The 16,217-nt window shown below is 36.2% G+C and overlaps 1 protein-coding gene across 5 annotated transcripts in view; it reads right to left on the bottom strand.

Moving 5' to 3' along the window:
- LOC141512328 (leucine-rich repeat and IQ domain-containing protein 3-like) overlaps positions 1 to 16,217 on the bottom strand; it is a 286,841-nt gene that overhangs the window by 264,063 nt on the left and 6,561 nt on the right. For 4 of the 5 annotated variants that reach the window (XR_012475454.1, XR_012475455.1, XR_012475456.1 and 1 more), the window contains exon 3: positions 15,880 to 16,067. The exons of the other annotated variant lie outside the window; for it this stretch is intronic. The gene's annotated coding sequence lies outside the window, so the exon portion shown is untranslated. The remainder of the gene's footprint in view (positions 1 to 15,879; positions 16,068 to 16,217) is intronic. 5 annotated transcript variants of the gene reach the window in all.

The raw sequence follows: 16,217 nt of genomic DNA, 5'->3' as shown, positions 1-16,217 counted from the left end.
TCAACCTTTCTAATTTCATGCCAAATTCATTGAACTTTATTTTATTTAGTTAAGTATTTAGAGATATAAAATTTCCCTTAACTTCTTTGGCTGTATGCCACAAGTTTTGGTATGTTGTCTCATTATTGTCATTGTCTTAAATGAAATTATTATTTCTATGATTTGTTGTCTGCTTTACTCAGTCTTAAAAATTAGGTTATTTAGTTTCCAATTAAATTTTAAGTCTATATTTTCATGATTTGTATTTGCATCATGAGCTGAAAAGGATACATTCAATATTTCTGCCCTTTTTGCATGTAATTGTGAGATTTAATGCCCTAACACATAATTAATCATTCTGTATGTACCATGTACAAGTGAGAAAAAAAGTATATTCCTTTCTATTTAGATTCAATTTTGTCTAGAGTTCTATCATATCTAATTTTTCTAAAAGTCTATTTACCTCCTTAATTTCCTTTTTGTTTATTTTGTATTTATATTTCTCTAATTCTGAGACTGGGATATTGAGTTTTCCCCCTCACTGATATAGGTTTTGCTTTGTTTTGTTTTTTTAATTTTTACTTATTTAAGGCAATGGAATTAAGTGTCCTGTCCAAGGTCACAAAGGTAGGCAATTATTAAGTGACTGAGACCTGATTTGAACTCAGGTCTTCCTGACTCCAGGGCCAGTGCTCTATCTACTTCACCATCTAGCTGTCCTAACCACTGATATAATTTTTCTGTCCATGTCTCTCTGTAATTCATACAGTTTCTCCTCCAATAACATATATATTATACTACTCGGTATATATATACATATATATATGTATATATATATATATATATATGTTTAGTACTAATATTCACTGCCTATGGTACCTTTTAAAAAGATGTAGTTTCTTTCCTTAACACTTTTAATGAGATTTCCTTTTGCTTCTTCTGAGATAGGGATTGCTCTCCTGCTTTTTTCACTTCATCTAAAGTATAATATATTCTTCTCTAGTCTTTTCACTTTACTCTATGTATATCTCTCTTCTTCAAATATGTTTCTTGTAAACAACATATTGTAGGATTCTAGTTTTTAAAACACTTTGCTATCTGCTTCTATTTTATGGTAGAGCTCATTCAATTCACAGTCACAGTTATTATTTCTAGATCTGTATCTCCCTCCATTTCAACATTTCCCTCTTCTTTCACCCCATTCCTCTTCACTAGTGTTTTGTTTCTGACCATCACCTCCCTCAATCTTTCCTCCCTTCTCTCACCCCCCCTCCTTTTTCCCATTTCCTCTTCTACTTTACTCTCCCTTCTATCAGCCTCTTCTTCCTTTCCCCCATCCCCTCCTAATTTCCTGAAGGGTAAGATAAATTTCTAACCTCAACTGAGAATATACATTATTTTTAAATTCATTGAGATTCAAGCAATTCTCTACCTCCCTTCTTTTTATTCTACTGCAATAAGTCCTTTGCAATCTCTCCATGGAATATAATTCTGTCATACAATTCCCCATTCTGCCTTCCCCTTCCTCTCTTACTAATACAAAACATTTTTAAAATCTCATTTTTAATAAGGTCCTTTATCCCTATACCTTCAAAGTATATTCCTTGTAATAGAGATACTGTTCCCAAGAGTTATGAGTATCATCCTCCCATGTACAAATATAACCAATTTAATATTATTAATATATTTTTCCTTCCCCCTACCTACTTTTTATATACCTCTTGAGTTTCATGTTTGAATGTTGAATTTTCTGTTAAATTCTGGTCTTTTGATCAGGAAAATTTGAAAGTTATCTATTTCAGTGAATGTCCATCTTTTCCTCTGAAAACAATATGCTCAATTTTGCTAGGCAGTAGATTCTTGGTTGTAATCCAAGCTTTTTTTGTCCAAGATCTTTTGCCCTCTGAAACATCATATTCCAGGTCTTTCAATCTTTTAATGCTGATGATGCCAAGACCTGTCTAGACTATGGCTCCTTGGTATTTGCATTGTTTCTTTCTGGCTACAGCCATATTTTCTCCTTGACACAATAAGTCTGGAATTTTATACAGTATTCATTAGCACTTTCATTTTGGGATTCCTTTCATGAAGCGATCAGTGGATTCTTTCAATGATAATTTTAGTCTCTGGTTCTAAAATAACAGGACAGTTTTCCTTGATGATTTCTAAAAAGATGGTGTCTAGTATTTTTATTTTATCATGGCTTTCAGGTAGCCCCAAACTTTTTAAATTTATCTCTCCTGGAACTATTTTCCAGGTCAGTTTTTTTTAAACCAATGAGGTATTTTATATTTTCATTTTTTTCATTTTTTTAAAATTTCATTTGACTGATTCTTTATGTATGATGGAATCATTAACTTCCAATTGTGCAAGTTTATTTTTCAAAGACTTAGATTTTGCAACTCCATTTCCATTTTGTCAATTTCATTTCTGAAGGAAATATTTTATTTTTCCACTTGCCCAATTCTATTTTTAGAGTTCTTTTCTTCATCTAGGTGCCAAATTGTAATTTTAAAGGATTTGTTTTCTTCAGAGAAATTTTGTTCTTCCTTTTGCAAGATGTTGAATTTCCCTTGCTTTTATTTTCCCAATTTTTCTATTTAAATTTTAACATGTTTTTTGAGTTCCTCAAAAAAGTCTTTCTGGGCTGGAGATCAATTCATATCCCCCTCTGTGGTTCAGCATGTAATATTATTTTTCTGCTAGTCTCTTCTAAGATGGTCTTCCCAATCTCATAGTAAGTTGCTATCCTAATGATTTTTTTCAGACTTTTTTATTCATTTTGAGCTCTGCTCCTAGATCACAGGGGTAAAGGGTTCACTGATGGCATATGTTTGGAATCCTAGCAACTTGCATCCTGGGCTAGGGCCTCCAGCTACAGAAGAGGTCTGGGGTTGCTGGGTTTGAGTCTTCCATGATAGATTGCCATGCCATTGGTCTGTTGAGCCAGAACTCAGGTGCCTCAGTCACAGATCTCTGCTGTGATTGAGAGCCTCCAGTTAGCCTCTTCCACATCATATCACACTGAGTGTGAAATGATCACCAAGCCCCTTTGGTCCCCACTCCTGCTTTGGATTCTGGTACTTGTGCCAATCTCCCCTTCTTACCCTAGTAATACAAACCTTTTTGAAGATAGAAAATGCACCATTCTGTTCTTTTGTGGGTTCTGTCACTACACAGATGTGATGTTCACACACACATGTACTCATATGTTAAAGATTAAATGCAAATAGGTCTACCAACATTTGAATCTCAGGATGGGTTTTATTCAACAAAGTAAAATCTGGCAAAAATTTTAACATCCCTCTTTACTCCCTCTTGCTCTCTTCTTCCCTTTTTGATATGTTTTGACTCTTGTAGAGATAATTATAGGACCTAAAGTAAGTTTCTGTGCACTCATTTAACTTGCTGAAGGTAGAAGAGGTTTCAGTGAGGGTCTGAATGATCTTTGAAAGCCCATCCTTCTTTGCTCAACCAGCATGGCTCAATCAACAAAAGACAGGTTCTGGGCTCAGAATTGGGAGTAAAAAGAATTGTGCCATCCCAACTGGGTATAGGATCAAAACAATCCCATTGCTCTCCAAATGCCTACTTCAGTCACTCACTCATCAGCCTAAACAGCTGCCTTTCAAAACAGAATTGGGGGAGCAGGTAATCAGAACCAAAACACTTTTGAGGAGGGAAAGAATCAAAGGAGAGAGAGCGAGAGCGAGAGCGAGAGAGAGAGAGAGAGAGAGAGAGAGAGAGAGAGAGAGAACAGAATAAATTGGAGGAAATAGGGTAGAAGGAAATGTTGTAACAGTAAATATGGAAAAAATATTCAGGGGGTGGCTAGGTGGTGCAGTGGATAGAGCATTGTCCCTGGAGTCAGGAGTATCTGAGTTCAAGTCTAGCCTCAGACACTTATTACCTAGCTGTGTGGCCTTGGGCAAGCCACTTAACCCCATTGCCTTGCAAAAAAAACTAAAAAAAATATTCAGGCAACTTTTAAAAAAAATTTCATTTCTCAAATTTCTAAATTTTCAAATTTATAAAAATGAATCAGTCCCCAACTGATAAATGATCAAAAGAGGAGTTTTCAGATGAAATAATCTAAAGTTATCTATACTTGAAAAAAAGGTTCACACTATTTATTGAAGAAATACAAATTGAAACAATTCTAATATACTACACCTCATATCTATTATATTGGCTAATAGGACAGAAAGGAAAATAAGAATATTGGAGGAAATATGGGGGAAATGAGACTTTTATGCACTGTTGGTGGAGTTGTGAGGTGATTCACTCATTTTGTAGAGTACTTCAGAATGATGTCCAAAAGTATATAAAACTATGCAAACCCTTTGGCCTAACAATACCACTATTGAATCTATATTTCAAAAGAGATTTTAAAAAAGGAAAAGAACCTCCATGTACAACAACATAAGTAGCAGCTTTTCTGGTGACAAAGGATTGGAAATTGAGGGGTTGTCCATCAAATGGGGAATGGCTGAAAAGATTTTGGCATGTGATTACGATGGAATCCTATTCTGCTATAAGGAATAACGAGCAGGGGGTAGCTAGGTGGTGCAGAGGATAAAGCACCAGCCCTGGTGTCAGGAGTACCTGAGTTCAAATCCAGCCTCAGTCACTTAATAATTACCTAGTTGTGTGGCCTTAGGCAAGCCACTTAACCCCATCTGCCTTGCCAAAAATAAAAAGAAATGATGAGTAGGATGTTCTCAGAAAAACCTGGAACACCTTACATGGGATGATGCAAAGTGAAATGTACTGCATATAAAATAAAAGCAATATTTTAAGATGGCCAACTATTCTCAGCAATACAATGACTCAAGACAATACTAAGGATTTATGATGAAACATTATGTCCATTCCCAGAGAACGTCTGAATACAAATTGAAGTATACTTTTTTACTTTATTGTTTTTTGAGGGTTCTCCCCCTTGGGTAATCTATGTTGTCTTTCACAGCATGACTATTAGGGAAATGTTTTTGCATGACCATACATAGATAACCTATAACAAAGTACTTACCTTTTCAATGGGGAGGGGGAAGAGAAAGAATTTTAAACTTAAAGTTTTAAAAACAAAATTGAAAAATTGTTGTACATGTAAATGGGGGAAAAATCAAATGTCAAATAAATTAAAGGCAAAAAAAAATTTACATCTCTGGATCTCTCATTCCAATAAGCACCTCTTCCATCCTATGCGCTACTAAGTTCAATCAATCATCAATAAATAAACATTTATTAAGTTCTTACTATGTATTAGGCAGTATCCTACATGCTAATTCTGTCAGAGCAAGTAAAATAATCATGCTGTCTGATTCTGCTGCCAATCTATGCTATCCAGTCATCAAGTGAATGGACATAAATGGAAAGATCAATCTTACTGCCCACCAAACATTTACTCTTCTTGAGAACTTCCTCCTTTTCCTCTCCTTTCTGCTCTTCCTCTTCTAAACCTACATCTTCTCCTTCTTTTGAGATTGGGTCTTTCTCTATAGATCAGGCAAGGCCAATGCACTTCTGGTGGCAGCCCCATATCCCTCCTGTCTCCAGGGGTTAATATAAGACTGGGCATGCATAATGAAGCTCAGAGTAAATCCTCAAGCAATTCCACCAGCCTCAACTTCCCCACTAGGAAGACACCTTCCCTTCTATTTCAAGCCATCACCAGAGGATCTGATCTTGTTCTTCACCTGAGAAGAACTGAGGCCCCTCTCCTCTTCAATTACATAGCCATCACATATCACAAAATATTAAGCCTCATTTTCTAGCTCCTGTGGTAGGTGCTAGGATACAAAGACAAGAATGAAAGAGCCCTCTCCCTAAGGTTTTACATCCTACCAGGGAAACAACATGAACTTATACAAAAGATACCCAAAATTAATGTGAAGTAATTTGTCTTGGGAACAGAAAGGACAGGTAGCTGTGAGGACAATGAGAAGATCCATGTAGAAGGTCAAGGTTCCTATTCTTACTATTTAAAAACATTTTTCATACTGGGCATCCTACATTTTATTGCATTCCATTCAGAATCTTTTCTCTTTCGTTTTGCAAAGTAAATTCTTTAGAGTTGTTTAGATAATTATAATTAAATTATTTGAGTAAAATAAAATATATAAACCAATCATAATATTTACATTCAATGACACCTCATGCAAGAGTTTTGGTTGGTGATGACTTACCTTGAACTTAGGGACAAATGGAAGGCTTTTACCATCTGTTATAAGCATATATTTAACATATATATATATATATATACATATATATATATATATATATATATATATATATTCATCCAGAATGCTTTAAATAAAATGTAAACTTACATGGAAGAGGGGAGAAATACTCCTAAAGCATTCAAATACATGAATCTCATATCCCCAAATGCTAAAAGATATTTTTTTTATTAGAACTACAATGTGGGGGGGACAGCTAGGTGGTACAGTGGATAGAGCACCAGCCTGGAGTCAGGAGAACCTGAGTTCAAATTTGGTCTCAGATCCTTAATAATTGTCTAGCTGTGTGACCCTTGGCAAGTCACTTAACCCCACTGACTTAAATAAAAGTAAAAGAACTATAATGACACTCTATAGTTTTAATAAAGCAGTAAAATTCCAGTTTTCACATTTAGGACAGGAATATAACTAATCAAACCAGAAGATAATGAATGATTATTAGTAACACTTCTTCAAAATGGACCTTTTATTATTTATATGACCACATCTTTAGGATAAAATGATTTGGACAACTGCAGCAGCCCATGTGTTCCTCAATTCTCTTACAATGTTTAAAGAAGATCTCTGATTAGATTTGCAAGTTGAAGGTGAAGAGGAAAAGCATTCCATACCCATAGAAATAGCCTGTATCAAGCATATCTTTATCTTTGAGATATGATGTCACATTTGAAATTTTACCAAATGCCTTTCCTGCCTCCTAGTTCCATTAATATCATCCCTTCGATTAGAGTATGGAGAGATGAGGCAAGGAGAGCATTTAGAGAGACGCCTACCTATCAGGTAAGAGATGATTACATCAGGTAGTGGGCCAAGATGGTGACATGAAGGGATCGAGTCTTAGGAGCTCTCTGATAAAAACTCATAAACTAAGGACTCTAACTAAACTTTCGAGAGACAGAACCCACAAAGGGACCCAGTGAGGTGGTTATCCTACTCAAGGTAACCTGGAAAAGAGCAGAAAGGCTCTGCTCCCTGGGGTCGGAGGGGCAGTGTAAAAATGGAGTCAATAGGAAAAAAATAGGAAAAAAAGGGAAATGAAATGGGAGAGAGAAAAAGGAGAGGGGGAATAGTCCAAGATATTTCACATAAGAAGATTTTTTTTATTACAATGAGCTATTGCAATGATATGGAAGGGGGGAGGCAAGGGGGAATGAGGGAACTTTTGCTCTCATCAGAGATGGCTAGGAGAGGAAACAGCAAATATACTCAATGGGGTATAGACATCTGGAGTAAGAAGGAGGGGGGAGCAGGGGGAAGGGGGGGTGTGAATAAAGGAGGAGAGGATGGACCATGGGGGGAGAGTGGTCAGATATAACACATTTTCTTTCTTACTTCTTGCAAGGGGCTGGGATTGGAAGGCCTGCCCAGGACCATAGGGCCAGGTGGATTCTGGGCCTAAGGGGTGGTATGGGGGCTCAGGGCTTCTTGGCCCTAGGACCAGGAATCTGTCAGCTGTGCCACTCAGCGACCCTACAGCAGAGTCAGAGTGAAAGGAGAGAGAAAATATAGTACATGGTGGTGGAGAAATAAGAAAGGAGGGAGTTGTGATCAGCAATAGCAACGTTGGAAAAATATGGAAGTAACTTCTGTGATGGACTTATAAAGAATGTGATCCACCCATGACAGAGTTGTTGGTGTTGGAACAAAGACTGAAGCACATTTTTTGTTATTATTATTTGGGGGAGGGGTACAGGGCAAGTGGGGCTGGATGGCCAGCCTGGGGCCACATAGCAGGGTGATCTTTGGGTGGCTCAAGGGCCAATGCTCTGTCTGCCACCCAGCCACCCCTATTATTATTACTATTTTATTTTATTTTGGGTCTTTTTTTTCTTCTTTTTGGTTTTTGCAGGGCAGTGGGGATCGGGTGGCTTGCATGTCACACGGCTGGGTGATTATTGGGTTTACGAGGCTGGATATGGACTCGGGTACTCATGGCTCCAGGGCTGGTGCTTCGTCCATTGCGCCACCTGGCCATACCTACAATTATTACTATTATTTTTTTAATTTTAATTTCTTTTCTCTCCCCTTTACTTTTTTCGCCCAAGCAAATCTATCTATATTCATGGGGGAGGTGGATTTTGTTTACTTGTAAACAAGAATATTTTATTAATGTAAAAAAACATTTGTACAAAATGAGAATAAAAAATAACTTAAAAAAAGGAAAAAAATAAAAAAGCTTATTGAATTGATAAAATAAATAAAAATAAAATAAGGTAGTGGCTGTGGGGATGCAAGGAAGATTTAAACACATTTGTATGTATACATATAAAATATGGACATAAATACATGTATTTTTGTATGCATATACTTTTTTTTAGGTTTTTGGCAAGGCAATGGGGTTAAGAGTGACTTGCCCAAGGCCACACAGCTAGGTAATTATTAAGTCTCTGAGGCTGGATTTAAACTCAGGTCCTCCTGACTACAGGGCCCATGCTCTATCCACTAGTGTCACCTAGCTGTCCCATATATACATTTTTAAATGCTGTTTCCCTATTAGAATGTGAACTCCCTGTCAACAGAGACTTTATTTCTGTTTTTCTTTTGGGGTTTACTATATAATTACCAGAATGCTTTGCTAGAATTACTAACAGTCTTCATCATATCTTATTATGGTCTTAATTAACAAATATTATTAAACACCTCTTCTGTGCCAGCACTTGTCATACAAATACAAATATGAATAATTCCTAACCCCAAGGAGAAATAGTGAATGTTCAATAAATTAGTCACAAGTCTGACAATAAGCTTTAAAAAACTCAAATTCAAAATTCCAAAGCAAAACACATTGTATTATTCATCATGATGTTTCCCAGAGTGAATAGTAAACAATCTCAGCTTCTTTTATCAAACTTTTCTCATTAGTTGTTGTTATAAAAGTAAAGCAGAATATAGGAAAGAAAAATCATCAAGGTAAGAACCAGTGACACCTTGTTCATTTGAAGTCACATCTAACCTTTCCTGCATCATTCCTTTCTACCTCCTAAGAGGTGGCCAGCAAGATTCCTATCTTTTAAAATCCTAAGTCCAAAGAGCTGACTAAACACTAAAGTATCTGAGGGTCTGAAGAGTTTATGTGTGTATACACACACACACACACACACACACACACACACACACACACACACACATTCTCTATGCTTTAAAAAAGAATCAGAAGAATAAAGAATGTGCTTTAGAATTCTAACTTTTTTAAAACATCATCATTTTTATAAGTAGAAATATCCCCCAAACAGATCATTGCTTTAAGATTCAAGAAAAGGTTTCTTTATAGATTAGATCATATGCTGGTTTTATGTAGGGCAAAACTAAAGGGTTTCTGCTGCTGCAATTAGAGTAGTCACAGTTTCCCATCATTTCTAGAGTTGGAAGGGAAACCAGAGCATGAAGCTTTCTCCAAAATTCCTTCTAAGTGGTCATCTGGTCTTCATTGTTAAGACTTCCAGAGAGTTCAAATTTGATACCCCCGGGGCCATCCATCTCATTCACAGACAGAACTAATGGTTAGAAAGATCTCCCTTATATAAAATTTAAAATGGAGAAATGAGGAAATAATACCTTACTTCCAGCCATCAATCCTTTCTATGTCCTCTAAGACAAATAGTCAATTAATAAACAAGTATTCAGCATGGACTTGTGTTAAGTATTAAGGCGGGGGGAAGAGATAAAAGACAGTCCTTACCCTAAATGAGCTATTAGGGGAAACAACAGATAATATTTTATATACAAACAACATATATAGGCAATAGGTGGAAATAAGGAGAGAGAACATTCCAGGCAGAGAAAATTCCCAGATTGTTCAATGATCATATGTAATATGTCTAAATTTCTTCTGTAAGAAGACAATTAAAATATTTGACGTTAGAGGCTTAAGTTTAGGCCCATTTTATTGTTGGTGTTATAATGAGGAGCAGGAAGGATGATGATGATGATGATGATGATGATGATTATGATGATCTGAGATAAATCAAATCTTTATGCCTCAACTTCCTTAGTGATTGAACTAGACCACCTCTGAGATTCTCTGAGGTCATTCCCAACTTGAAATCTAGTATCCTTATCATCTTCATCATCTTCTGGTTGTATAAGGTAGATAGGGACAATTTCCTTTTCAAAAGAAGTTACTAACAATTTATAACTTCAATAGTATCCTTATCTCATGAATCTAAAAAATGTAATTTGAGCTAAAAGCTCAGAAAAATGGAGGATCAAGTGAAAAACAAAAGAAAACAAGGGATAAAATGAAGCAACCTCGAGGGGTTTAAGAGAGGCAGAGGTTTGAGAAACAAGGGGAAAGATATGCCCAGCATAGCTCCAGGTATCTCTTTGCAATGGCCATCTTTGTTGTTTCTGGGTTCACCTCTTCATCCCTCTTAATGCAGGGAAGCTGATTCCTCCTCTCCTGGCACAGGCAATGATCCTGTTCTTGCCTGTGAATTTCTAGCTCTTAGTGTGGGGCACATTATAGGCCCCTAGTCAATGCCTACTGGTGACTGACTTTCATATAAGCAAAAAGCAAACAGCCAAGATTCCTTCTGGAGGAGGCCACCCCCCTCCCTTGCCTATGCCTTCCCTCAGATTCCTTTCCATCTTCTCTGAATAACTCTTGTCCATGGTGCTGTCTTCCCCATTAGACGCTGCTGCCACAGGGATAAAGAACTTGCTTTCTTTCTCTTCCCATAGTATTTCATAACCATATCTAACTGCTGAATGATCACCTGGTGGGATGACTCTGGCTGCCGAAGTGTAAAGCCTCCTATATCCTGTGCCAACCTGGTGGTTTTTCCCTACATTCTCCTCCTCCCACTGAACCATACACTGATTCCTTGTGGTTTGTGATTTACCTCTAGCTAATCTTGACTTTTACTCTATCCAAGCAATTTAATTCATGCACAAAGGATGGCAATTTGTTACCATTGAGAATATGCCATAGGAAGGTTCTGAAGTTAATTCCTAAAGGTCAATGGTATTTTTAGCAGGGGTGACATGACTGAAATATATCTAAGATATGAACAGCTTCCTAAGCTGACCACTCTGATTTGGATTCATAAATTGCCTTGTGTTTGTTTTAAAATCATTCATAGTGTAATAAGGTGAAATCATATGATGCAAAAACTGCTCAGATATCAAAATATGAGATAGTATGTAAATAAAGTTGAAAGTCAGGCTTTTGTATTAAAGCAATGACATTCCTAAAGCAAAGGACATTCCCAATAATGGAAAGACTATTGGCTTTCTTGGATATAACACACTCTACTGGGATGTTTTACTTCTTTTAAAATGCACTAGACAGCTTTTTGGAGTCTATGATTCCAAAATCAGAAAAAAAAGGTATTTTGTCTGAGTAGACCAACCAGAAAGAGAGTTTGGAGTAAGGGGAAGCTAGTGCAAAAATGTCTAAGGGAGAGTTTCTTGACTGGTGTCTGTAGACCCTTCTTCTCCACCCCACTTACCTCATATACACAAAGGAGGTTAAAAACATGAATGGAAAACTTATTACATTGTTATTGTTACTAGCCTCTAACGGAAATTTAGCATTTCCAACAATTATTTAAAGACATGATTCTGAAAAACTGTCTACAAGCTTGACCAGATTCATTATCAAAGGGATTCAGACCAGAAAAACAAATTAAAAAACCTTGGTAGGGTTAAAGAATTGTAAACCACAAAACAGTGAGGAAGGGAAATATAGGAAATCAGAAAGGGCTTAGAAATGAGTTTTTTTTACATGCTTTTCTAGATCTCTGACTGGTAGTTCTAGAGTGAGAAGAGAGTCACAGATCTCTAAAAACCAAGTAGCTAGATTAAGACTGAAGAATAAATGGCACAAGCATTCTGTCAAAAATATTAAATTTAGATATATAACTAGGCAGCAATGGGGAGTAGATTCCAGAAGATTCATGCACAGATAACATTGTTTTACAAATTTCATGAATTAGAAGAATTAATGAGTTTTGGGAACAAAAGAAAGAGACAATTTGGAAGAAAGAGCCAGCTTCCTGAATTTGATGGCTAAAACCAATATTCCAAATCAAGGGAGGTTTCTAAATAGCTCCCTTTCATTATCAATCTCTCATCAGTTTGATTTCATTTTTCCATGTTGAAAAAACGGAGGTTCTTAAGTATTAAGAAAACATCAAAAATAGTTCAAGAAGGGTCACATTCTAATCCTAGGGATTAGTTTACGTTTACAAGTGTTCACAATGAGATCATATAAGAAGGTGACAGGGGTGGATAGGAAATCTTTAAACAAAATCACTTTCTTTAGTTACTCAATATATCTTAATATCCAATGACTTTTTCTCAGTCCTCACCCTTCTTGACTTCTCTTCATTCCTTCACACTGTAAACTATTCTCTTGTCCTTGCTATTCTTTTGAAACTTTTTTCTTCTGGTCCCTCCTCCTCTTCCTGATGACAACGTTTCTGCTCCTTTATGGATCTTCTCCTATTCAATAAACTTCAGTGACTCCTATCCCTTCCAGATTCAATTGCAATATCATCTGTCATTTCAAAGTCTTCATAATCTAGTTTCCCTCCGCCCTTTCCAATTTTTTTTACCCTTTACTCTCCATCCTTCATTTAAGTCCAAAGGCACCTGTCTCCTTTCACAGAGGACTTTCTATATCCAGACTCTGGGAATTTACTTTGGTTACTTCCCTTACATCTCAGATATTCTCCTTTCACATTTCTACCTTCTGCCTTCCCTGGCTTCCTCCAAATCCCAGTTAAAAACTTATCATTGACAACAAACCTTTTCTGATCTCTATTGATGTTAATGCCTTCTCTGTATTGATTACATTGTATATAATCTTGTTTTAACAGTTGTTTTCACATTTTCTTCTCCTAGAGTGTGAAATCCTAGACACAGGAAAGAGTGTCTCATTGTGTGATACTGGTGAAGGAATAATTCTTAATTTCTTCCAAATTATCTTCTTCTGTTGTTCCCAAAAGTCATTAATTTGTCTTCTAATTCAAGAAAATTTGTAAAGTGATGTTACCTGTGCCCATATCTTCTGGAATCTATTCCCCATTTCTGCCTAGTTGTATATATCTAAGAGATGGAGTGGATTGGTTTTAAAATAAAAGATAGTACCCTCAAAAGTTACAATGACAGTCATAGATAGAAAACTTAAAAATAAATGAAAGAAGGAAAAAACTTTTCTTAAGTGAACACTATGAGCCAGGCTTTGTGACAAGTTTTGTGGATATAAGCACAAAAATGACAAAGCTCCTATCCATGTTATGATGGGAAAAATTCCTATATATGCAAGTGGTGGCCAAGGAATTGAAGGGAGTAAACTTACATACCTTCAACAGGTAACATGTTAGTACTGATTTGATTAACTAATTAATGCAGAGCAAGAAGTAAAAGGAGGAAGGAATGGAATGAAAATAAGGAGAGGGTAAGTGACAAGGTTAAATGACAAGATGAATGGTGGTACAGTATGTGAAGCCTCATCGGGTTTGGCTGGTGGTCTGAGGGCAATCTAATAGAGCAGTTACTTAGTTTTGTTTTCACTGACTCGCCAACCAAGGCAGACTAATTCAAAGCACACAAAGGTAGAAATGCTGGCCATGATCAGCAGGCCAATGCTCAAATCTGAGGATTTGAAGAAGTTCAAAGGAAAAAAAATCCATGCTATAGCTATGAACTAAGGAAAACTGGATCAAGAGGTATAATAGAAATTTCAAATGAAATTTGTAAAAGGGTTCTTTGTTGGTTCATCATGAACCTGAAAAGAAGTCACTAGCAATAGATTCCAGACCTGTTTTTGAATATGTCCTCTTTGTTTTCTTTACCAATGAATTGGATAAATCAACAAAAAAAAACCATGATTTTTCAATCTGTGGAGAACATAAAGCTAGAAGGAATGAATAATGTTTTGGATGAGAGAATGGTCATCCAAAAAATTTTGATGGACTGGTATAATGGAAAGAATTTAACAAGTTAAAATAGAGATAGGAGATAAACATAAAATTTTGTACTTCAAAATAAATTGGTTGCATATATATATAGAATAAGGGAGATCTGGTAAGCTTATGGTACAAATACTGAGGGTTTGAAAGGTCTTGAAGCTCAAGATGAGTTGATTGTGAGATATATCAACATTAAAACAAACAAGAAAAAGATCTGCTGCATTAATAAAAATATGGAATGAGTAGAGTGATGGTCCCACTATATTATTATGTCCCAATTGACTTCAACCAGAGTTGTGTTCAATTCTAGACACAATTTTAGCATAAAATAGACACGTTGAAGATGTCTTCAAGATCTGAAAGTCTGAGTGAATGGAATTAGAGTTATATAGTCCAAGAAAGAGATGACTTTTGGGAAGTATGAGTTCAGTTTAGGAGTGATCATAATTAATATCTTCACATATTGGAACAATTGGTATTCTGAAAAGGCACCATATTTATTTTGCGTGTCCCCAGACATTATAACTACAACAAAATGATTAAAAGTAACGGAAGGCAACAGCCAGGTGGCACAGTGGATACAGTACTGGCCCTTGAGGCAGAAGGACCTGAGTTCAAATTTGGTCTCAGAAATCTTATAATTACCGATCTATGGATCTTGGGCAAGTTCCTTAATCCCATTTCCTTGTAAAAACCAAAATAAGAAAAAAGTTACAAAGGTAGATTTTTGCTTTAATATGAAGGTAGGAGTAAAAAAAAAGAGAGAGAGAGAGTTGCTCCCAAATGAAACTTTTATGGAAGATCATGAATTAACTATTAGTGCAGATGTCCTTGTAGAAGCTGAATGAAAACTGATGAGAAGCTTAAGGCCAAGTGCAGAGACTGGAATAGAGGAGCATTATTATCCTTTTACCCAAAACATCACTTGTACAAAACTGTTCACAACAACTCTTTTTGTGTTAGCAAAGGATTGGAAATCGAGTGGATGTCCATCAATTGGGAAATGGCTGAATAAATTGTGGTATATGTATGTTATGAAACATTATTGTTCTATAAGAAATAAAGTTGTTTTATGTACTATTTAATTTTGCTTTCTTTTATATTCAGAGGAAGAAAAACAAAACAAAACCAAAAAACCCCTTCAGAATCTGATGAACACGCTATAAAAATTAGCTCTTATGTTTCTCTTTCCCTGAATCCTACTGCATCATACCAAAAATGACTAATCTATAAAGATGTTTACTAAAAATATGTATGTACAATGTTAACCTGACTGCCTTTGATGAAGATAGTCAGCAAATGAGCATTGATGAAGTGCCTACTGTGGGACATTAGGCACTAGGGATACAAAAAGAGGGAAATTAAAGTTATTGCTGCAAGAGGCTCACAATTGAAGTGTTAATCATTGCCCCCCCAACAAATAGGGAACCTTAAGCAGACAGCAGAGAAAATGGGGGACCTGCCTGTGGATACTCAAGAAGTAGAATATCCAAATCATTAGACAGTGGAGTCCAAGTGTACTCATTAAAAACAGTCATTTGTGTTCAAGTAGCCTGGGCTAGTTTCTAACTGTTGTCAACCCAGTGAAAGGAGAGATTGTTTTTCTTATCTGGAGCATGTGTCTCCTTAATAATAAACAAAAAATATATAAATATTATATAATATATATTATATAATATGTATTATATATGTGTGTGTTAAATGAGGGAGTAATAGGTAAATGGATAGAGCAAAGGACTTACATAGAAATGGAGCCAATTCTTCCATTGTACCGGCCAGATGACTTCTGAAGTGCTGTGTTCAGATCTTGCTGTCACATTTAGAAAGGGAATGGGCATCTTGAAAGGTGATTACAGGTAGATGATGGGAAATGAAGGGTCTCAAAACCATGCCAAAGGAGGACTGGATTAAGGCCTTGGAAATACTCAGTCTAGAGAAGAGAAAACCATGGCAAGCATGATCCTTATCTTCTAATATCTGACTTGTGGCCATGCAGAATTTGGTTGCTTCAACCCATTAAAAGGAACAAGGAATACTAGGTGGGAACTACAGTGATATATATTTTGCTGCAATATAAGTC

The sequence above is a fragment of the Macrotis lagotis genome, chromosome 2, assembly GCF_037893015.1.
Source record: "Macrotis lagotis isolate mMagLag1 chromosome 2, bilby.v1.9.chrom.fasta, whole genome shotgun sequence".
Taxonomy (NCBI): domain Eukaryota; kingdom Metazoa; phylum Chordata; class Mammalia; order Peramelemorphia; family Peramelidae; genus Macrotis; species Macrotis lagotis.
This window is presented reverse-complemented; position numbering and strand designations above follow the sequence as displayed.